We start from the raw sequence: 24,097 nt of genomic DNA, 5'->3' as shown, positions 1-24,097 counted from the left end.
ATATATATATATATATATATACACGTGTGGGCGTGTATATATATATATGTATATATATATACACGCCCACACGCGTGTATATATATATATATATATGCAAAGCTGCTGAGGCACTGACTTAATCAGATATACAAATGTTGACCACCTGCATGTTATTGTTAACATAAGGAAATTTCCCGCATGCGGACAACACTGGAGGGCAAAAAGACTTTTCTTTTACATGTCATCCATATCGTACCATTAGAGAGGGTGGGGGATGGTAGCGTATCGCAAGAGGGGGGAGGAGGTCTGACCACACTAACCACCTCTCCGTCCATCTCTCCCAGCTCTAACAGTAGCAGCAACCTGCTAAAAGTTTCCTGTTTTCTCAAATCCAAAACTTGACAGATATGCTATTTTATTTATATAAGTAATTTCCACTATCAATAATAATGTGTCTGTCTGAGGATTCTGCTGGTCATTATCTTTCATTAGAGCCTTCATTGATGACTGTATGTTGAACATCTGTACGTCCTCAAAAATAAACATGTCCAAAATGACATTTCTTTTTGTGCTATTCTGATCAATCTTGAAATCCACAAGCAGAATACTTTATTCTACAGATTTATTGTGTTTTCCAGTCCATACATTCAACACTCAATGTGCATTTACAAGAAATAAAAATGAAAAATCTGGCTGAAGCAAAATTTTTCAATTTCTTTTGTGTTACAAACGTAATAGCTACAAACTACTTACAGTTCAAAAATTTTTGACTGAAAAAAAAAATAGAATAAAGAGACCAAGCTATTGCATGTACTCCAAATTGTTCAAGAACAGCAGCTGATTTAATTTGGGTTTACCTTTTCAGCCGTTTTTTGGTGATTTTGGTACCACCAGTTAAGGGGTTAAGTTATTATTATCTTATTAAACATACCAACCTGACTAACTTAATGCTAATTGGAGCTTTGAGCCTTCTGAAAAGTGACAAACCCAGTTCAGCATCCTTAACAACATGCAGGTGTTTTTATGCTGTGAATCACCTTCTGCTCTCTGTGCTGTTTACTCGGTTTAATTAAAAAGTCCAGTTAACAATAGATAATTATTTTCACTCTCAGCTTTTCAGACCCCAACCTTATTAGTCATCAGTGCATGTGTATATGTGTTTTATTTCTTATTTATTTACTGTGGAGTAATTAACACCAGGCCTCCATGTTTTTGTTTAAATACCAGCTTCATGTTCTCCTTTGTTATCGACACAATTTGCTTTGTTTTATTCCTTTCCTTTTTAATGAATAGTAAAAAGTTCTGCTCTTTTTATTTTTCACCAGAAATGTTTTAACACCCATGGTTTGTTTTACTGCTGAGAGGAAATTTCTAAATGTAAATCTGGTCTAATTTTTGTTTGTAATATTCAAAGTCATTTGGATATAAAGTGCTTATCCAAATTGAACAAACCCAATTTAGAAAGACATAAACAAGATATTGATATATAACTTTAAACATTTCCCTGCCTATAACATGACAAATTTGAACATTTCAAGTAAAAAACAAATAAATTTCTGATGTAAAAACATAAAAACCCAGCTGTGTTAAGTGTGAACACCTTAATAATAATCGTATTGAACCTGATTAACCTGAGAAGAGGCTCAGACTTAGAAAGCTGTTCCTGACCTTTACTCTTTTAGGTCCTTCTGCTGAAAAACAGTTTATATGGAGGTTAGTGTTGTTGATTTGTTTTGGGTTTAACCAGAATTTGTTTCCAACTTTTTCCTTTAAATTTTATAACTTAATATAAGATACAATTTTGAGTTGTAATCGTTATTTCAGAGAGATTTCGTTAATATCTGGTTCAAAACGGATTATTTACCTTTAATACAAGGGACTATATATGCCATGACATCCTTCGTCTGGCTTCTTCTCATCTTTGGTTTAGTCATCTTTTTGTTTGTTAATGATTTATCACACCAAACTTATTCATGTGAGATTTTACTTAATGGAAAAACAACAACTGCGAAATAGTGTTTTGGTTTTTTGGGTTTTTTTTTCCAACATTAGGAATTTATGCAAGTGCCAATCAAATGTGTGCTACCCTTTGCAGACACTCATTCTACAGATTCACTCACCTCAGCATGCTAAATACTTTAAGTGGCTCCAAGAATTAATTTTCTTCCAGATAATTATTTGACCACTTGGGGGCACTCCAGTGACTATTATTGTTCATGGAACTCAATTTATGCAGAAATATTAGTAAAATAATTTACCTTCACCCTCTAGAACAAAGGTGGTACCTATTATCTTGGTCAAGTTCTATTTTAAATGGACAAAATAAAATAATGGAACACAAAGTCACCTCAGTAGATGTGGTAAAATGAGTTGTCAGTTAATGTAAGATTTATCACAGGGATAATGTATGATATCCTTGCGGTGGCTCCGAATGGCTCCATTTCTTTTTATTTCCTGATATCCGTTACATTTCATAGGTAAGCTAACAAGTTTCTTCTGTTTTTTATTATTATTTCTTGCCATCATCAGTTTAAATGGCTGAACCAGCTAATTGTTCTTTGATACAATGGCTACAGGAACTCATTTATCTGAACCCCGTACATCTGAAACGGTCTAATAAACAAACAGAGCCTTTCCAGAATACCTAATAATTTCATAATGGGAAAAAACTGATTACATTTTTAATACCTGCAACATCTGCAGTTCTCTTCAAGCTTATTTTGAATGAACACAATGTTCCTCCTGCTGTATATGTGAAAATGCCAATTAGGAAGTACTTCTTTTTCTTCCCCTCCGGGATACATAAAAGATAATGTCCTAAAATATAAGGAGAACAAACAAAGTTAGGAGAGAGGCCAGAGCCAGCACAACAAAACTTTAGCATTTAGTAATTCAGTAACATGTCTGTTAAAACCATTTTACACAAAATATGTGAAAAATAGATACCAAGGTGCAGGGCTGGGTTCCCCTGCTTTGCAGCTGAAACATGGTGAACACTTTTTCAGTACGATTTGTTTCACCACTCAACCATAATTCACTATGATTCAATGTGGTGATTTAGTGGAGAACAATTCCATGCAACGTTGCAAGTTACAAAGAAGCAGAAATGTAGAATGTGATTTTATTGTATTAATTTATGACAAAACATGTTAAAAAAGAAATTAGAGGCATTTGAGTATGTGTATGAATAGTGCATGTGGTTTGGGATCAAGAGTGAAAATAATCATGTGTTCTGCAACAATAAGGCAGGGTGTGTTGTGTTGTTAATGTCTTTATTTGTACTTATTTTTAAGTAAATGCATTACAATATAACAGTTTCATATAATGAAGTCTTTTCTCTGAACTGGAGGTCTGGACTTTGAAATGTTTCAGTTTTGTCTCAGATAATGGATGGAGAAGGCCCCTACATCACAACGGATTTGTCAAATGCGTTTCCATTTCCCCCTTAGTGTGTTAACTATGTGATAAAAGTTGAAAACACACCTCAAGTAAGCGTAAAAACCTTTTTCTGAAATTGCGGAAGTTATTTAGAATTTTGCCATTTCTATCAACCTTTTCTAATGAGATACTTCAAAAACATTTCTTGAGACACAGACAACGATGGATGTAGCTATAAAGAAAAGTGTTTCAGGTAACAGTATCAGTACAATATCAGTACAGTTCATTTTTAAAAGGCATTAAAAAATCTAATTAAATAAAAGTCAACTGGTGACAGAAATCATTTTGGCAGTCCACACACCTGAACAAAACCAAGAGATTTTGGGGTCTGAAAATATCAAGCCCTGGAAATGGACCTGTAGTCTAATGACTTTTGAAAAGTAAAGTAAACAAGCTTTCTTCAGTTTGGTGTACAATAATATTAGCTGCAGAATAAATCTGTTTGTTTTGGTGGCTAATTGTGAGCTGCAATTTTTTAAATAACTGATAATCAGGTTCAATAAATTTCTTCTTTTTTTCTGTTTTAGTACTCAGACTTGTTCCACTGTCAGCTAGTCCATCTATAATCGGGCAAAAGCTTAACGTGTGGGTTCAGCGCTGTGGGTTCATCCAAGTGAAAAAGAATTATTTTTCCATTTGTTACGAACAAATGAGAAATTTATTTATCAAAGGATCTATGTTCACTTCTTTTACATTGTCTGAAAAAAAAACCCACAAAGGGAAAATTCTTTAATTCCTTACATTGTGGTTTGGTTATAACAGGCCACCGGGAAAGAAATGTTGGTTTGTGAAGAGGATTGATCTTGCTGCTGAGACTAGATCAGGTCTGTAATGTGTTTCATGATCAATAATAATTCATCTCTTGATCCCTGGCCGCATCCTCTGCCTTCTGCAGATAATTACCAATTAAAAATAATCAAGTTTACCACTCTTGTGCTCTCTGCTATTTAAAAGCAGAGAAAACTACAGGTCAATTGGAAAAATAGCCCTAACCCTACTGAAATAAGATGGATATAATTTTACATTGTAAGAGAAAGAAGTGAAATAAACATATATTGTGGATAAACATAGGCAGCATTGCTGGGTTTTTCCGATGTATGTTTCTGCTAAGGTTGAAATTAAATAATGTCCCTAAAACATTTAGCAAATAAGTAGCATTTTGTAATAGTCTATAATTTTTCTAATAGATACAGGAACTAAAAATAGAAATGTTTTAAATTGTATTTTTATAGGTTATTAGGATTTAAAACATGATCAAAAGAATAAGAAACATTTTAATTTGTCTCATATATTATTCATATAATAAAAGCAAAATATATACATTCAAAGATCCAGTTTAACCGGATCTTTAACATTTATTCATGTGGATTCTAGATGCTTTCCTTCGTTGTCTAATAATAAAATTTGTTCAGAACATTCCTGAGCTATGTTCTCCGGAGAAACAGAGGGCATTTTGCACCTGATTTTGCAGACAGTATTCCTCTTTAGAATTCAGCAGAATTAAGAGAAGGGTTTCTGCACAGCAATAAATGGTTATTTGACGAAAATGTTCCCTCTGCTGCCATTGATTGCCAAATTGAGTGGTGATTTTCACAATTTCCTTGTTGCTTGAGTTCATCCTCAAAAGAACAAATTGCCGTGTTGCATAATATAACCACTTTACTTCATCAACATCCACATCTGTCATCCTAATTTTTTTTTCATTTTCCAAAGGGTTGTGGCCTTCTGGTTGTACAATCAAACCATACAGTTTACTGAGAAGCACTGGAATGCCCCAATCAGCTCGTGACAATCAAGACTTGAATAGAAGCAACAATGAAATATTTTGTGATTGTTTCTCTCAACTTCTTAAGTGTCTCACAAACACGTAAATGTTGTTCATCCGTAACTACCGCAAAACTTCTCCTTGTATGGGTTAGATTGTTTTCAAAATGTCTGTATGAGTTATGTCACGCATTCCCAAGTATGTATCCACCAATTATTGGTAAGTTACGATTAAAGTTGCAACTTCCGTATTTTGTACTATGCACTGCCGTGTGGGCCATTCCCATTTTGGATACATGTAGTTAATTCATGGCGTACAGTTTTATTTTTTATTGTTTAGTAGTTTTATGTACTATGGTACGGAGCCCCTAAGGGGACATGGAGAGGAAAAAAAAAAGGAAAGAAATCCCGACTTATTATCTCGAGATCCCGACTTATTATCTCGAGATCCCGACTTATTATCTCAAGATCCCGACTTATTATCCCGACTTATTATCTCGAGATCCCGCGACATTTCTGAAAAATCGCGAGTTACTTTTTTGGGGGGGAAAGGCATGTTTTTATGCGGTAAACGTGGGGGAGTGTGTCTACATTGATTATGGAGGATGACTTATATCATTTTCTGCGGTCCAGAGATGTCCCAGAGGAGGATATCATGCACATGCAATTTAGCGTACATCCATCGGTAACCGTGAAGCTGTCCAGAGGACTGTAGCTGGTTATTAATGAATTCTACCAAAACTGCCAAGTCGGAAAAGGACTTGCGCCGAATGAGTCCCCGCGCTCTGAAAACTCTCTTCAGATGTCTCTCACTAATACTAAATCCATGTCTGCTGTCAAGCACCGATTTAATGTGTTTATTATGGAGCAATGGGACATGGAGAGGAAAAAAAAAAGGAAAGAAATCCCGACTTATTATCTCGAGATCCCGACTTATTATCTCGAGATCCCGACTCATTATCTCGAGATCCCGACTTATTATCTCGAGATCCCGACTTATTATCCCGACTTATTATCTCGAGATCCCGACTTATTATCTCGAGATCCCGCGACATTTCTGAAAAATCGCGAGTTACTTTTTTTGGGGGGAAAGGCATGTTTTTATGCGGTAAACGTGGGGGAGTGTGTCTACATTGATTATGGAGGAGGACTTATATCATTTTCTGCGGTCCAGAGATGTCCCAGAGGAGGATATCATGCACATGCAATTTAGCGTACATCCATCGGTAACCGTGAAGCTGTCCAGAGGACTATAGCTGGTTATTAATGAATTCTACCAAAACTGCCAAGTCGGAAAAGGACTTGCGCCGAATGAGTCCCCGCGCTCTGAAAACTCTCTTCAGATGTCTCTCACTAATACTAAATCCATGTCTGCTGTCAAGCACCGATTTAATGTGTTTATTATGGAGCAATGGGACATGGAGAGGAAAAAAAAAGGAAAGAAATCCAGACTTATTATCTCGAGATCCCAACTTATTATCTCGAGATCCCGACTCATTATCTCGAGATCCCGACTTATTATCTCAAGATCCCGACTTATTATCCCGACTTATTATCTCGAGATCCCGACTTATTATCCCGACTTATTATCTCGAGATCCCGACTTATTATCTCGAGATCCCGACTTATTATCCCGACTTATTATCTCGAGATCCCGCGACATTTCTGAAAAATCGCGAGTTACTTTTTTTGGGGGGAAAGGCATGTTTTTATGCGGTAAACGTGGGGGAGTGTGTCTACATTGATTATGGAGGAGGACTTATATCATTTTCTGCGGTCCAGAGATGTCCCAGAGGAGGATATCATGCACATGCAATTTAGCGTACATCCATCGGTAACCGTGAAGCTGTCCAGAGGACTGTAGCTGGTTATTAATGAATTCTACCAAAACTGCCAAGTCGGAAAAGGACTTGCGCCGAATGAGTCCCCGCGCTCTGAAAACTCTCTTCAGATGTCTCTCACTAATACTAAATCCATGTCTGCTGTCAAGCACCGATTTAATGTGTTTATTATGGAGCAATGGGACATGGAGAGGAAAAAAAAAGGAAAGAAATCCCGACTTATTATCTCGAGATCCCGACTTATTATCTCGAGATCCCGACTCATTATCTCGAGATCCCGACTTATTATCTCGAGATCCCGACTTATTATCCCGACTTATTATCTCGAGATCCCGACTTATTATCCCGACTTATTATCTCGAGATCCCGACTTATTATCTCGAGATCCCGACTTATTATCCCGACTTATTATCTCGAGATCCCGACTTATTATCTCGAGATCCCGACTTATTATCTCGAGATCCCGACTTATTATCTCGAGATCCCGACTTATTATCCCGACTTATTATCTCGAGATCCCGCGACATTTCTGAAAAATCGCGAGTTACTTTTTTTGGGGGGAAAGGCATGTTTTTATGCGGTAAACGTGGGGGAAGGTGTCTACATTGATTATGGAGGACGACTTATATCATTTTCTGCGGTCCAGAAATGTCCCAGAGGAGGATATCATGCACATGCAATTTAGCGTACATCCATCGGTAACCGTGAAGCTGTCCAGAGGACTGTACCTGGTTATTAATTAATTCTACCAAAACTACCAAGTCGGAAAAGGACTTGCGCCGAATGAGTCCTCGCGCTCTGAAAACTCTCTTCAGATGTCTCTCACTAATACTAAATCCATGTCTGCTGTCAAGCACTGATTTAATGTGTTTATACTCAAGCCCAAGCTCGAAATAAAAATCTATATATCTACCCCATGGGTGGGTGTCCTCCATCACTGTGATTAGGTCGTTATGTACTGATGTCGGGATCTCGAGATAATAAGTCGGGATCTCGAGATAATAAGTCGGGATAATAAGTCGGGATCTCGAGATAATAAGTCGGGATCTCGAGATAATAAGTCGGGATCTCGAGATAATAAGTCGGGATTTCTTTCCTTTTTTTTTCTCTCCATGTCCCCTTAGGGCAGGCATGTCCAAAGTCCGGCCCGGGGGCCAATCACGGCCCGCGGTCAGATTTCATACGGCCCGCAGCTTCGGTCTTATAATGTATTATTTATGGCCCGCCTGCACTGTGAAACAGAATAAATAAATCATAAAACTTGAAACTGTAATTCCTCCTTTCACCAAATGGTGGCAGCACCACTTTAATACAATCAGTCTCTGCCTCCGTGCAGTGAACCGCTCTCCACTCATTTCTGCCATGGCCACTGCAAAGAAAACAAGTTTACAGTGAGGGCCGCCGCTTTCAAGAGAGATGGGAATTACAATACTTCTTCACTGAAAATCAAGCCAATTGTGCTTGTCTAATTTGTGAGATTGTTGCCTTGTTTAAGGATTTCAACGTAAAGAGACACTACCAGACTAAACATGCTAACACATACAACAAGCTAACAGGAAGTGACCGTGCTGAAAAAGTGAAGCAGCTCCAAGCTGCACTGGCATCACAACAGCGATTCTTCACGCGGGCCTGTGAGTCAAAAGAAAATACCACCAAAGCAAGCTACGAAGTTAATGTTAATAGCTAAACATGGCAAACCTTTTACTGAAGGTACATTTATCAAAACTGTGTTATGAAAATGGTGGAGAACATTTTGCCCTGAGAAGAAGCAAGAATTTGCGAATGTTTGCCTGGCAGTAACAGTGTGGCACTGAGAGTTGAGGACATGAAACTGAGTGTTTTGAACGGTAACTTCTGTCACTATCAGCAGTGAAGAGCGAAACGAACATTTATGCACCTGGATTTATGGCACTTATTTTTATTAAACTCTTGAGTAAGATTTGGTTATGAACCTGTAGATGTGACAAACTATTACTTTCTGAAAGATATAGTAAATGACGAGCAGAATTCACTTGTTTTAAGATTTAATAATAATAGATAACTTTGCATTACTTATAACTGCTGTTTAAAATGTTCTTGAGGCAAAGATATTTTTAAACTCATGTAAATTTAAGGTATTTCATACAGTTTGTTCAATGTTATCTGACTCTCCAGATATGAAAGAAAGGCAGAATTTGGGTTTTTAGAGTTGTTCTCATTTGCCTGAGTGGCTTATATTTGGTTATTTTGTCATTTGAAAAATAAAGATAATTGTGACAATGAAAACAGTTTTATAACAGTGTGTATTTGCATGACACTTTTGTAGTTAAAAAATGTCCGAACAAACTATTGGCCCCCGGGCATCTTCACTTGATCAAATCTGGCCCGCTTTGCAAAAAGTTTGGACACCCCTGCCTTAGGGGCTCCGTACTATGGAAATAAACACTCAAAATCGTTGGAATATCATGTGAAAATGTATTAAGTTATCTAGTATAATCTGAAAACATTTCACTACTCTTTTTAGGTCGAGTGACTCATTTCATCCAATCAAGTCTTAAGAAATATGAGAGATTATGATTACATTAGACTCAATATAATATACTCCACTGAGCCATCAAAGTTTAATCTATTAAATCCAACTTTGTCTTATGTTAAGTAACCTAAACATCTGTTTAAATTAAAGTCACAATAATACCTAAAATGTATGTAATAACAAAAAACATTTGTTTCTGCAACTGACTTGATCTTACTTACATGTTCTATTAATAAAGTAGGAATAGTCTTTAAGTTTGTTTCAGATTGTTGTCTACTGGACCAGACCATGTCTTACACCTGACGACTGAGATTTATCAATGTTTGAAGCTTTTGTGAAAAGATACAAAATACTGTCAAACCGTGATATTTTTACTTTGTATCATTGTACTGTGATCATCTTAAATGGGACCATGTCTATTTCCTTTTTCCATACTTTGAGGGTACATTCAAAACAAATGCCTAGAACCTCGATCAATTCCATTTCCGTCTGCAATTTAGTGAAGAAGAAAGTTGCGCCAACTGTTTGTGTTTTCTTTACAGGTTTTCTTGTAATTTCCTCCAGTGGTTATTGGCGCAGCACCACCACAGGTGAGGAGGGGAACAGTTTTTTCGAAGGGTTTACTTCATTTGACACAGTGGGGTGTAAAAGAACTGCAGCAGCTGAAAATGTAACAAATGTTGCAACTTTGGTCCCTCACCGAACTGAGTCTGCTGGACTAGTGTGAAAACACAATAAACTATTAACACACAGAACGAAGTGTAGTTTTCTTAAATTGATTTGTTGGATTGAATCCAAAAGGAAAGACAAAAGGCACACCCATTGATGTACAATAAACCTCTAAAAATAGGTTCATGTGGATCTTCAATAATAAATAAAAAAACAACAAAAAAATGATCCCTGCATAGAAGAGAGGCGAACTGTATCATCAGAAGTCTCTGGCCTTACTCCAAGATCACTTGTAAAGAGAAAGATGTTGCCAGGGCTTATATAAGTCCATTTAATAATGCAGCAGTCCCAGCGCTCACATCCCCCGCCGAAGAGGGTTGCTGTGTGGCGGTGCTCTTATTAAGCACTCAATTAAAGCCGTTCCCAAGGAAGAGGCAGTGTGTGCAACATTGTTTGAATTAGGAAATGTTGGCGGCTCAGACGGTCTGTGAAGACGTACCCAGAGGAACGCAGTGCCTTGAAACCAAAAGCCTAGAAGTGGCAGATCATCATAAAGTATCACAAAAGCAGGGAAAATGATTTTAATTTGATTGAATTACAAATAGGCCATTTAGAGATTCAATAAGAAAGGATAAATAGAGCAGGAAATGGAGCCGTCTCAAAGAACCATTTAACGGTTTTATTTGTTTTGTTTTTTTTGCTTCATCTGAAAAATACAAAGACACTCAGCAATGGGACTTGCAGACAATAGCAACCAGCACTGCTGTATAACCAAGCACTCCAAACACACAGCACCACGCACAAAATGACAATAAGAGCTTACTTTGCTGCAAATTACATTTAATCCACAGTTTGCTTTGACAAAAATTATGATCAGCATAATTATCATGAGTGTATTTCTTCTGGATTAACAGGAAACAGAACACAATCGTCAAGATTAGGCCGTTTAGAAAACCTTTCATGCCGTGCATATCTTTTTTGGTCAAAAATAATTCTTTTATTTTTGGAACGAGGTAGGAAGAAAAAGCATGAATGCATTTACAAACAACAGCCACTTTCATACAGTGGGAACACAACTCATCTTTCCTGTTTTGTGAGTATGAATGAAGCATAATCCTGACAATAATATTATTTTTAGATCCTAGAGGCCACAAACACCAACATTTCCAGTCTGCTGATTGGCAGACATGTTTTTCTTCGCAACGCCTGCAGCTGGGCTCAACAAATGGCTCCTCTCCCTGATTTATACACGTAATGTCTGGTGGACAGAACACGGTGCTGCTCTGTGGTACTGCTGTATCGAGGACCTTTGCTTATTCAGCATTTATCGTCCCACAGGGGAAATGTCTCCAAGCTGTTTATTAAAAAAACATTAAAAGAATTCAGGTTAAAACAAGTATGAAAATCTAATGAAAACAGAACAAACAGCTAAACTGAAACAAGTGGCTTTCTGCTTTCATTTATTTACAGTTAGGTTCATGAAAAGCCTTGTGGAAATTTGACTTGGTCTTGATCCATGAAATATTAAACCGCTGTTGTGGCAGTTTGATTTTTATTTTTTGAGATTAATTATATTTCCTAGAATGTGTAAATATGTTGTTTTTTTCTAACTGAGTCGTACTAAAGTTTTGATCAGTATCGACTTGGTGGAGAGGAATCCTTTCCAACCTCAAAAGATTTTGACCTTGTCACGAAAGAAACTTACAAAAAGCTGGTCAATAGTTACAGGTTTTATTCCTGTAATGCCAAACATGATTTCATTCATTTGTGAGGGTAGAAATCATTTTCAACATGTTATTCACATGAACATTGATATTTTTTGTGCCTGTTGCATTTGCAAAAAGAGAAGTTTTGAATGAATGAAAATAATTGCTATTACAAATTTGTTCATTACTTTTGTAACTGCAGCATATTTTCTGAAGTATTTCATTTATTTTGCCAATGGGGTGTCTTTGCAAAGATTGGTATGTTTTTAAAACACTTTTAATAAATAAAAAAAAGACTTGTTTTTCATTTGTTAAAAAACCTAGTCTGAACTTTGCTAATAACCAAACACCACAGTACCGCCATTTTCTCCTTATGTTCATAAGATGCCAGATTCCTGGTGTCAAAAGGGACAGAATCAAATGTTTGACCCACTGATATACCTTAACGGATTGGAGATCGCCTATTAGCCGCTACAGCTAGCGATGCGCTCCTGCTAGTATGCATTGAGTCATGTCCACAAAACAATTTGATAACTGTTATGAATATTGCCACGTTCTACGAACAAACGAGGCCATTAGGCCAGTTTTTAATGTTTATTGAACTTTTAAAAATTAAAGTGGCCACAACGAAGGGAAAACAACACCAATAAGTAGGTGTAAAATAACTTTAATAACTTTTTTGCGTGATTGTGTAATATTCCTGATCATCGATATTCCTCACTCAAAGCATTGCAATGTTGCTTGTTTGAATAACTATAAGTCATGTGATGTCCAAACCAGTAATGTATAACAATGGTTTGACCCAAAGCAACAAAATTCCAATCGCCATGAAAAAGAACTGAAGCTAAACATCTTTGACATTTACGTTAAGAAAAAGGAACTACTGATTAATGACTAAAATGTTTAAACTCATATGTCCTAATATTTTATTTCTGCTATCTCAATAAACACAATTGCAACCACAGGGAAACATGATTATTATTTGATTGATAAACAAAAACAAAATGATTTTGAGAGATATGCCCTTAGACACCCTACAAACTACAGTTTTCATCATTTTCTTTTAATCCATTACAGTGATTCACCAGTACTACAGAACGCAGATTCTCCGGTGAATGAAAAATAAATAAAATAAAAAATAAAGAAAAAAAGAAATTCATCACGACCTGTTGATTTCATTTGAGTTTTCAGACAGCACACAGGGAACAGCAGTGGAGACTATACAAACATGACTAACCCAGGGGATCCAGGCAGATGTAATGTCAACACTTAAATGATATTCTATGATAAAACAAATCAATGTGTAGAGTAGAAACTTCCTGAGTCCTCACAGCAAAGGCTCACCAATGTGAAATCTACAGAAAACCTAAGCCTCCGTTCCTTCTGCTGGGTTTTCCTGAAGAGGCATGAAATAAAAATGACCTTGATGACACATTTCTTCGAAAGGCTACTTCCCGGGGAAAGCATACGATGAATGTTTTATGCCGCGGCTCTAAATGTGCATATCCTGGGGTATTTTTTTCCTGTCACTTCAGTGCTCTGTCACTCTTGACAGGTTCGTTGGCTTACAGCACGTGGCCAAGCGTTAAAGGGCCGCTCCGCTTCCAGCCTTGGGATGTTGGGAGCCGCTGCACTTCGTGTCTCCAAGCAGGTAGCCAAAAACAAATTCCAAACGAAATCCAGCTGTTATTCTTGACACCTAGACAGCAAGGAACCGTCACCAGCAGGTACTGGCTTGTGCTTTAGCGTACAAACGTTGCATTTTATTTACGTCCAGAAATTTCGTGTATACACAAAACTCTGGAGGACAAAAAGATGATTCTTTTACTTAACTTTCCATAGCCGAGATACCACAGTGGAACATTCCCATTAACAAAATAAAACCTGGACATGTAGGTAATATTCATTTAGTGCAGTGCGAAAGAGCAAAGGGAAAATAAGGCAAAAAAAATGTTGAATAACTTAAAACTACTCATGTTCTTTTTTCTCGCTCCGTCGGTCACGCCGGCAGTCGTTGACTGTTCGTGACCGACTGAGCGATTTTAGATCGGGCTTATTCAACACACCACCACGTAACACACCACACACTGCAGGACGTTGTAAGACTGTCGTAAAGGGAAAATCGGGGCAGAAAAAAAAAAGGCTTTAGCAGTAACACCACTATATGTATCAGAATTCAACACACAAAAAAACATGTAAACATTTCCACATAAAGAACATAACATTCATTGTGTTACAGTTTCGTGCTTTCAGGCTTGATGTTTATTTTCCGATTATTAATAAATGATTGCTATGGTAGATTAGCTAGCTACCACAGCCTTGGTAGATCAGCTATTTTAACCACCTGCTTTGCTGATTATCTGTCAGATTAGTGTGTAGGTCGCCTTTTGTTTTACTGAAACTAAACACACCAAATGCCACACCAATCTACAAGTTTAATGTTGTCAAGCTAGCATAGCTGACCTACTTTTCTCTCCCTTGCTATTTTTAAGTAACTCTTTTTCCTGACTTTAGTTGCCAGTTTTGAAAGTTAGTAGCAAAGCACTGCATACCTTTGAAAAAAAACAAAACAAAACACGTGTACATTTAAGATTTGATCGTTATGTTGACGCTAAAACCAATGGTAGTCATGGTTAGCAAGCAGTTTTTGTGCCAGTGACATTACACTGCAAGGTGTCTCTACTGGTCATATGACGAGTATCTAACTTAGCCTTGAGAACTAATTTTTTTTTTCCATCGACTAGCAGTTCTAAGGTCAACTGAGACTTTATTAATGTTCCTAAACATAGCTAAAAGCAACGATACAAACCAGTGCAACATCTCTATTGCTGTAAGCTAAGAAAATTATTTAGCAAAATTACCCGAAAGACAAAATTTGCACAGAGCTGAGAGAAACTGCTGTATTTTTACTCACGATTATCAATTCCTGGAATCCCATGGCTATTTGCTAATCAAATCAGTTACACACATCTCCTGCTCCCTATCATCATTTACAAAAAAATAAATAAAATTATGATCAGAGATCAGTAATGTCTCCTTGATGCTGCACTAGTGAGTGTAGAAAGTAGGACCAAGATGAGAATTAATCCTAGTAGCTGAATCCTTGTAGGATGAAGCAATTCTCTTTTTGCCTCTCCTTGTACATCCCTTTAGAATAAGTTCCGCTCTTGTCAAGTCAGATTACAAGTGTAGAAGCGATCACTGAGAGCATCACTGGAGCTGCTCCTTTAGTCTGTCTCATGCAGGCCTATATAAATCAACAGACCGATGCTCATGAATAGTGCTTACTGCGTCATTATTCCCCCATATTTTAAATGTCTAACAACACCATTAAACAAAGTGTTATTAACAAAAATTAGTGTAATAATATGAAGACATTTTGGCAGATTTTAATAAAAATTTCTGAGAGTAGATAATAGTGAGTACAAAAGCTAAAAGACAAACTAATGAATTGAATGCCAACCACTTATTTTATATACATTATAAACTAAATTTGTTTAATTCAAACTTATTAAGTAGGTCTGTTATGGTAACAAATTTTGCTGGGCGATGCATTGTCCCACAAATTATTATACCACTGAAAAATCAAAAAATACTTTAATTTCTAAAGTATTTTTCACATTAGAACTGGAAAACATTTTTAATATACAAACGAAGACAAAACAAATAAAGCAACAGTAATTAAAATTGATTATGAAGTCTCTGTAACCAAAATTGTACTTAAAAAAAAAAAAAGTAATTCAGCGTAGGCAGAGAAAACAGGCAAAAGAGGCAGGTAGTGCAGACCAAATACTTTGTACTGGGTGTCAAATGTTTTCAATGATATTAAAAGGGAGCATCCCAGTGGACAACAATCATCAATGAGATGCATTATTTAACATGGGATTAATTGATTTATTGCTTATTTTTGACAGGCTTACTATTAAGATCATTTTGATAATCTAGTTTGTCCTCAAAGGTTGAAAAAAAAAAAAACTAAAAGTGAACCAGTTAAAGAAGAAAATTATTGAGTCAAAAGCATAACATTTTATTGAAATAGTAGCAAACTTTTTAAATCATCTTAGTAAGATGATATCTAAAAGTTTCCCCCAAAGATCCCTGCTAATATATGCGGTTTACTAGTAATGACTGCCACAGGGTTAAATCCCAATTTTTTTTGACTGTGCCTGTGAGCAGTGACAATACCACTCCCATTCAAAGGGTGGCGCCAAACATGGAGGAGATAGAAAAACATAACTACTATGATATACTGAGGAAACATTAAAATTTTTTCTATTGTTCTTTCAGTATTTTTCTTCTCTTTTTTATCATCAGTGTACAAGCTACTGCACTGTCATCTTCTAAGAGATTGGAGAGAAAATTGTATATCTCTGAGTGCAACAACTATTTGACAGTGGCACAAATGTGAGCCAGCATGTGTTGGTGAGGTCAACGTGGCACAAATACATGAACGTGGAAAAATATTACAAGGCCTTCAAGAAGCATACATTCAATACTTACACCAACATATTTCTATTTCTAAAAACCACTACCCTAATGACAATTCCTAAGTGTCATCAAGTGTATGTAAAAGATATGTCAAAAGATAATGCATGTATATGTACTCATAAAACAACACATAAAACTTAACAATCTTTGTTAAGATTGAATCAAAATTTTTAGGATAATAAAAATGTTTGATAAGAAAAATAGTTCTTACCCTCCCCAAGCAAAATGAGTTTGGATTGAATACCAAAAAGAAGACATTACCCTCCATGTAAACAATGTAACATGTCACTGGAACAGTGAAAGTTGACAAGACATCCACAGAAAGATGTCCATCATCTAAATATGTTTAAGAGATGATAATAAGATGACCAAGTATATATTCAACATATTTTTTAAGCTATATTCAGAGGAGTACTATGGTCTAGCAAAGGTTAAATTTTCAATGTATTTTGCAAAAAGATAAAGATAGCCAAGTATGACTTTCAACATTATTGAACTAAATTTAGATGAGTATTATGTTCAATTTTGAACATATCTTACAGAGAGATGAGGACTGACTAACCTGACATAACAACAAAAACACAATGCAGGTACCTGGACCCCATGGATGTCCAGTGACTGGCATAGAATTGACCCACAAATTATCTTTGATTTAAAATTGGAGTATTCTATTGGTTAATATTTAGCACTCCCAGAAATTAGTTCTTATAGTGTACAACTGTTGATTTGTGTTTGTGGAGCAAAACAACTAAAGTTATAGCTTCCACTTGCTATGCCAGTGACCAGACGCACAAATCCCATAAACGTATTATGATAGCTTTACGCTGCAGTGCTGCCCGTTAGACACTGGCTATGAAACCTGTCTAATCCATGTCACCGTGACCCGAACCAGCATCACCAAAATAAAGACAAAACTATTTTTTGGATTTTATTTATATCCAAAATATGAGTACGTTACTTGTAAGGGTCAACAATTGGCTTAAAAACGAAGTTTGTTTTTATGCTCCGCGTTCGTCCCGTCCGTGCAGGGGACACCAGGTCACTGGCGGCGGCGGCACTCAGTGCAATCTGCGGGGATTATGGCACTGGAAGGGAGGGTCAACAGCCGGCGGGATTAGCCGAACATCTGCAGCGATCGGAGAGACGCTCGCAGATTTAGATTACTTCGCATCCAACATGATGACGGTCCCACAACAAAGTAGACACGAGCAAATGAGATCAGTACGACGGAGAATTTCAGAGAAAGGCAATCCCGCCTGTTCACACAGCCTCAAGGTTTTATTGTAATCTGGGGAAACTTGAGATAATTCTCTGGCATTGGTTTCAGATGTTTGAGTTTAATTTTAAGGTACGCTTAAGAACTAATTTTAATAAATAATAATAATAATCTTACCTGTTGTGTGTTTTTTCTTCCAGGAAATCACAGGCACAGAGTAATCCGAAATTTGTCGCCAAACTAAATGTCTCACTTGTGGCGCTCCGGGCCACAGAAACAAAGAAAAAAAAGATAACGAAATAATAATAACAGCGTCTCTTTATGGCTTGCGCGCAAAAACAAGAAGAAGAAAAAAACACGCTTCCGCTCCGCTTTTTGCTTTTGCGTGGCCCCCCTCCTGAGCCGCTACTCTGCATCCATCGCCGGCTCTCCCTGCCTCTGTCCTCCGGGTCGCTCCCTCTCGGTGTCAGCAGCGCGGGTCGGGGGCGGTGCGCAGGCGTCTCGCGGGTAGCATATCGGGTGTGGGGTGGGGGAGAGAGAAGTGAAGCCTCGGTGTGCCCACTCACTCAGATGCGTCAGCTCTCCCTTCCTTGACTCCCCGCCTGCCCTCCCCTCTTTTGCTCCGGTCCTCGCAGAGCGCGGAGCGGGACGCACGCAGGAGAAAAAGCCCGAGAAGGGAAGCGCAAAAAGCGAAAGCGATGTCTTGTCTGTCTCCCCTCCCGAGCAGCCTCCTGACTGCTCCGGCCATCCAAGCGGAACAGCCTTCCCTCTTTCTCACTCCCTCCTCCTGCAAGTACTTCTCCTCCTTTCTTTCCTCCTCCCCTCCTGCTACTGCTTCTGGGATGTCCTAGCTGCTCAGGATATTAATGGACCAAGTACCTGTCAGCTTGGCTGTGGCGCGGGAAATTCATGTTAGCAGCAACAAAATATTTTATTCTCATATTTATCTGAGCAAACTCAAACGTATCAATTAAATGAATTAGCATAAACATTTGATGTGCAGGCAGCACACCCTCATCACTAACAGGTGTTTACTGAAAATGCTGTTTGTGACAATAGTTGAACATCACAAAAGTGTGAAATCAGCCTTTGGTTGAAGATGGCAACTGCTGAAAATGAGAAAATTAAGTGTAATTATGAGAAGGTATAGTGTTCTGTAAAAGGCACCTAACCCCTTGAAGTATGAAAAGAGTTGAATTATGTTTTGGTAAAAGATATATAAAACAAATTTGTGCAAAACAATAGGAAGGAAAAACAACAAAAGCACCTAAAGATCAAAGGTTTGATGATATATTAAATTTAAATAAAAAGTATCAGTATCGGTGATACTGGCGCTGTATGTACTTGGTGTCCGATTGATACCAAAAAATAATAATCATATTGCACAAATAACTGACATCAAGATTTCAAAAGTCAGAGCAGTTTTTAAAGTATCTCTATGAGATCATTTTTTCAGACATGATTTGCCAGTCTACTTACTGTGATTAATGTAAACCTGCTGTCACTGTTTCCTTCTGTCACTTGAATAAATAAAGTCCAGAAATCTTTCCAATCTAAACCGTACTATTTTCAACTCACGCTGGCATTTACACCGATATCATTGGTTTCTCATATAAAACAATGGCACAGGAAGGTTTTTCCTCACTAACCACAATGCACAACTTTTCACCTCCATATTTACTCCTGCTGACATTTATACTGATACAATCAGACAGTTAGTGAACTGCCATTTTCTAATCTCAAGTTTGGCATTTTAACCATGCTTGCTAAAGTAAGCACAGTGAGGCAAAGATGTGGGAGGGTGATAGTAAAACCCAAACGAACCAAAACATATGTTTATTATGAATAAAATAATTATTTTATTTAAAAAAGACCGTCGGAACACTTATCAAAAGGAGTGATTGTAGCCAAAGATTTCCAGAGCAACAACTGGGAATGAGCTGTTTTAGTCTCCAGGTAGTCTCTAATGACATAATCAGAATCATTTGGGTGTAAAATAAAAAAAAATAAAAAAAATATTTGAACACAACTATTAGTTTTAGCTGCAACATAAATACAGTTGTGGGAAAAAAAGAATTAAATATTCAGATCTTTTAAAGGAAATCTAAACATATATTCCTTTCTGACATATTGTTCTACTTATATTTGTAGAAAAAAGTGACAAGTTAATACGACCAACAGACCTCACTTTTACATTCAGTAGAAGTTGAACAAAAACAGGCGGGGCGGTGGCAGAGGGGTAAAGAGTGCGGCCCTGTCCGGAGGCCTCGGTCCTCTAAATCAGTGGTCCCCAACCCCCGGGCCGCGGACCAATTGGTACCGGGCCGCTAAAGAAATAAATAAATATTTCTGTTTTATGTATTATTTGAGTCTGGAGTTTTTTTTTTTTTTGAAAATCCTTTAACCGGATTCTCTCGGTTACGTCTTGCATTGAGTCCATAAGCAGCAAAATGAGTAAGAAACAGATCAGATTCTTTGGAAAGTTTCTTTGCGAAGGGAAAAGGCCCAGAGAAGAGACAGGAGGATGGATTTATCCCAGTAGGTGATTCCCACAGTCCAAGCTCTGCATGACATGGTGACCGGCTCGTTAATGAGGGAATGAAGCTTCAAACTGCTTCGCCAGTAGAGACCAAACACCCTGTGCATAAAGAACACTTTGGGTGTCATTGTCTCTCATCATTCCCAGATGGGACCGTCTGGCTGCAGAGAAACAAGCTCAGGACTCCCATTAGTCGTTATCGTAAGTTAAAATTTTCACAAAAGTAAAATGTTCATTTTTGTGCCACATCTGTATCTTATTTTGAAGGGCTATGTAAACGTTACCATAGCGACCAGAGTCAGAGAGCGTTAAGGCAGTAGTAACATAACCACATATAATAAACATACATAAAAATGACCTTTACATATAGTAATAAACATTTCCACATATCACCTCCAATGTCCACTGGACTCTCAGTTGCCATGTCAACTGTTTGGGATTCCCCTCCATTCTTACGTCATCGCGCTTTCTGATTGGCTACCTGTCACATTCAACAGGCTGTGTTTCACTCCCAGTCAGGAAAAACCCCACAGGCTGCGATAATCAGGCCAAGACAATGTTGATATTCAACACACCACGTTACACACCACACACTGCAGGACGTTGTAAGATTGTCGTAAAGGGAAAATCGGAGAAAAAAAAAAAAAAAGGCTGTAGCGGGAACACCAACATGCAGAAGCATTATCTGACGGTTCCTCCCCTCCCCCCTTCCCGGGCCACAGCAAAATTGCTAAGTCTTGACCGGTCCACAGTAATAAAAAGGTTGGGGACCACTGCTCTAAGTGACTGTCCTGGTTTGAGTCCCGGCCTGCTAACCTTTGCCACATGTCTTCCCCCTCTCTCACAACTTGCTTTCTTGTCTATTCACTATCAAATTAAAGCCACTAGAGCCAAAAAAGAGAAAAAAAAAGCATTTTTTTTTCTTCAGCAGGAAAAAATGTGAGACACCCTTAGAAGCTAGTCTAACATCTGTGAGGCTCTTCTGGTGGCCATTTGTTGGTCTCTGACATCAGTCTGAGGAAGGTTCGCCTCATTCCTAACAGTCAGCTGTGGGATTTTGAAGGGTTTCTTGCCTATTCAGCCTGTATCTAGTCACACTGAAATATCTATAACCTTGATCTTATTCATTGCTGTATGCAAACATCAGAGAGTTAACCACAGCTACTGTGGGCTGATGTCACACTGATATTAGTGAGGAACTGACTGGTTAGACTGCAGTGCACACCTTGCCAGTGGAAATGCTCCTTTAGACTCAGTCTAAAGGAGCATTTCCACACCAACTCAAAATGTAACAAATGTTGCAAGTTTGGTCCCCAAGCGAACACTGGACTATTAGTTATGAAAACACTCTTTGACTATCAGCCCGTCTGGTGACATGGCAGAAAAAAGTCATGGCCACAACTTAATATCTAGGGGCCCCGACTAAAAACATTGCAACGACTAGTTTAATTACGTGGGAATGACTTAATTGTAACAAGTTGTGGCCATAAGTTTATTTGTAGTTTTTTTCTCCCATGTATTGTCTTCATCCTGTCTGACTCAGCTGGAACTATTTTGCAAAGAAGAGTGGACCAAAATGTCACTGGTTATGCAAAGCTGGAAGAGCCACAAACCTACAGACTTTCTGCTGTTCAGCAGGAATATATACTTTTGCAAGGCAGTGTTAGTTTAATTAGAAACTATATGAACATTGTGATTCATAAGCCATCCACGTAAACTCATTTATTATGTGTAATGTGAATTACATTTTTCTGAAACAGAAAAATTTCCTTTTTAATTTTCAAAAGAACATATAACATTAATCTGGAGTTCTTTTATATTACATTTCATTTTTTGGAAGCTTGATAAATCATTTTCTTTTAAGGCTTTATATTCCTTTCCCGCTGCAATGTTTTATGTTAATCAAAGTCATCTTTTTGGCAGTTCCAACAGCCATGTTGTGTTTTAGAACAACTCTCAAATGTGAAGTTCAGCTTGATACCGCTTTTATTTTGCAACCCATCAAGACTGCGCATGCTTCACCATTACTACACACACACGCACACATTGTAACACACGAGTCTTTTTCTAGGTCATACAACAACAAACGCCCTCACAGATATGAGGTAAGTGGGGCAAAACTTAATCAAAATGAATCCGGCTCCTGGCTGATTTGTGTTTCTTAAAACACGCTAAAGACAGAACGAAGGAGAACAAGGGAAAACTTTTTCTGAAAGAAACTTTTCCGAAAAGTTCTCCAAAGAAGAATAACATTTTCGACATGATCTCTGATGAGTTCAGATTCACGAAGGTGCTTCTCCCAGCAGGAGCGTTTCAAGCATCCTCCTTGAGAAAACGTGGAGACCACCCACAGGTCTAAGAAATGGATTTGCATTTGGTTCTCTGAGGTAGGAGCAGAGATATTCATACTAATATATTAATATCACAACACATGCAAAGTACATAACATAGATTTGAAGTAAAACAAAGTTACTACAATATTTATGCTGCAACATTAATAGAAATACATTTTTAATGAAGATAAATAAATGAATAGAGACAATAGATTTAAGTATCAATGAAGCAATTAGACTACAAGAAAAACTTTCCCATTCCATTGCAGGTATACCAGTTAATATGAAAACGGCACTTTAATAACCAGTGAGACTAACAGACACAATCAAAACAGCCAAATAGTAATATCACCCTGTGAAACAACACAAAAATAGTTTAAATTAGCATGTAAAATCCAGCCCCTTTTTCTACGCTGCGCTTCGTCCAGAGGGTCTGGGAGCTCGGCTGTTGAGAAACGATTGCTTCCTGGAGGCGTGGAATTTTTAAACTTTACCCACTAATGTTTACCTGTGATGTATGTAATGCACCAAGTCAAAGCTATGAAGCTCACCAGAAAATGCCTGCGCTGTTAACAACCATCATCCACGGCAAATAGAGAAGTACTGAAGCAAATGAGGCCGCCGTTTAATGTTTATTCAATATTTGGAAGTGTGACCAACACGAACTGAACGGCTTCATTCACTTCCTCAGCTGCCAGTGCTAGCTCTACAGGCAGAATATACTTCTGAAACAGCACAGAAAATCGACCTCATTGTTCACAACTTCACCTTCTGTTTCCTAATTGGCCCAGTGGAAAATCTACCGGAGGAATTCAAATAAACGGGAGAAAAGCCAGACTAAAGTAAGATGAGAATTGAGCAGAATGCACAGAAAGGTAATGGCCAGGCTGAGTCCAAATGGTTTGATTTGTATTTTTTCACTTTCTTTCTTTCCTTCTTACAGAAAAGTTCTGTCATGTTTATGTTCTACATTGTTGCAAGGTAATGAAAAAGTATTGCATGGGAATGCAGTACTTTTGCAATGTAACGCAAACAAAAAGATTAGACATCATTATGTAAACCATTTTTCATGAAGAACTGAGTATTCAATGGAATGTTTTAACTGTTCCATGACTATGTTACATTCATGGCAACAGGAGCGAATGTTAGATGCATATTCATCTGTAAAAATGTTGCACCATCATAAAAACCGCTACAAGTCATCCATCTTTCTCTGCAGCTTTTCAATTATTGGAGAAAAGAGTTGCTCCCTTCATTAAGCCACAATGTTCGAATCAGATCAATATTTGCACAGAAAATCGACAGGGAACAGAGGGCCAGGAGGTCAAACGGGTACGTTGCCATTTCTGAATCCCACGGCTTTAATCAATAAACGGATTCTCTCTACGCCCGTAGAGAGCTGTGGTGTTGTCACTGATTCCATGTGACAAACTGGCACGGTCACACCGGCAGGCAGGGTGTGTGTGTGGGGGTGTGTGCGTGTGTGTCATCCCTGAACCACAGGAGTTTGCATATTCACTCAGCCTGTCAGCAGTAAAGAAGCACAGTCTATCAGCAGGACGTCTGAACGAAGGGATTGTCTGCGAGGTTCGGCTTGAAATGTTTTAAA

General features: G+C 37.8%; 1 protein-coding gene across 2 annotated transcripts in view; it reads right to left on the bottom strand.

The window, feature by feature from the left end:
* The window catches only part of cntn4 (contactin 4), a 227,757-nt gene extending 209,354 nt beyond the window's left edge, over positions 1-18,403 (bottom strand). For both annotated transcript variants that reach the window (XM_028023527.1, XM_028023528.1), the window contains exon 1: positions 17,794-18,403. The gene's annotated coding sequence lies outside the window, so the exon portion shown is untranslated. The remainder of the gene's footprint in view (positions 1-17,793) is intronic.
* Positions 18,404-24,097: the final 5,694 nt, after the last annotated feature.

The sequence above is a fragment of the Xiphophorus couchianus genome, chromosome 7 (assembly GCF_001444195.1).
Source record: "Xiphophorus couchianus chromosome 7, X_couchianus-1.0, whole genome shotgun sequence".
Lineage (NCBI taxonomy): Eukaryota > Metazoa > Chordata > Actinopteri > Cyprinodontiformes > Poeciliidae > Xiphophorus > Xiphophorus couchianus.
This window is presented reverse-complemented; position numbering and strand designations above follow the sequence as displayed.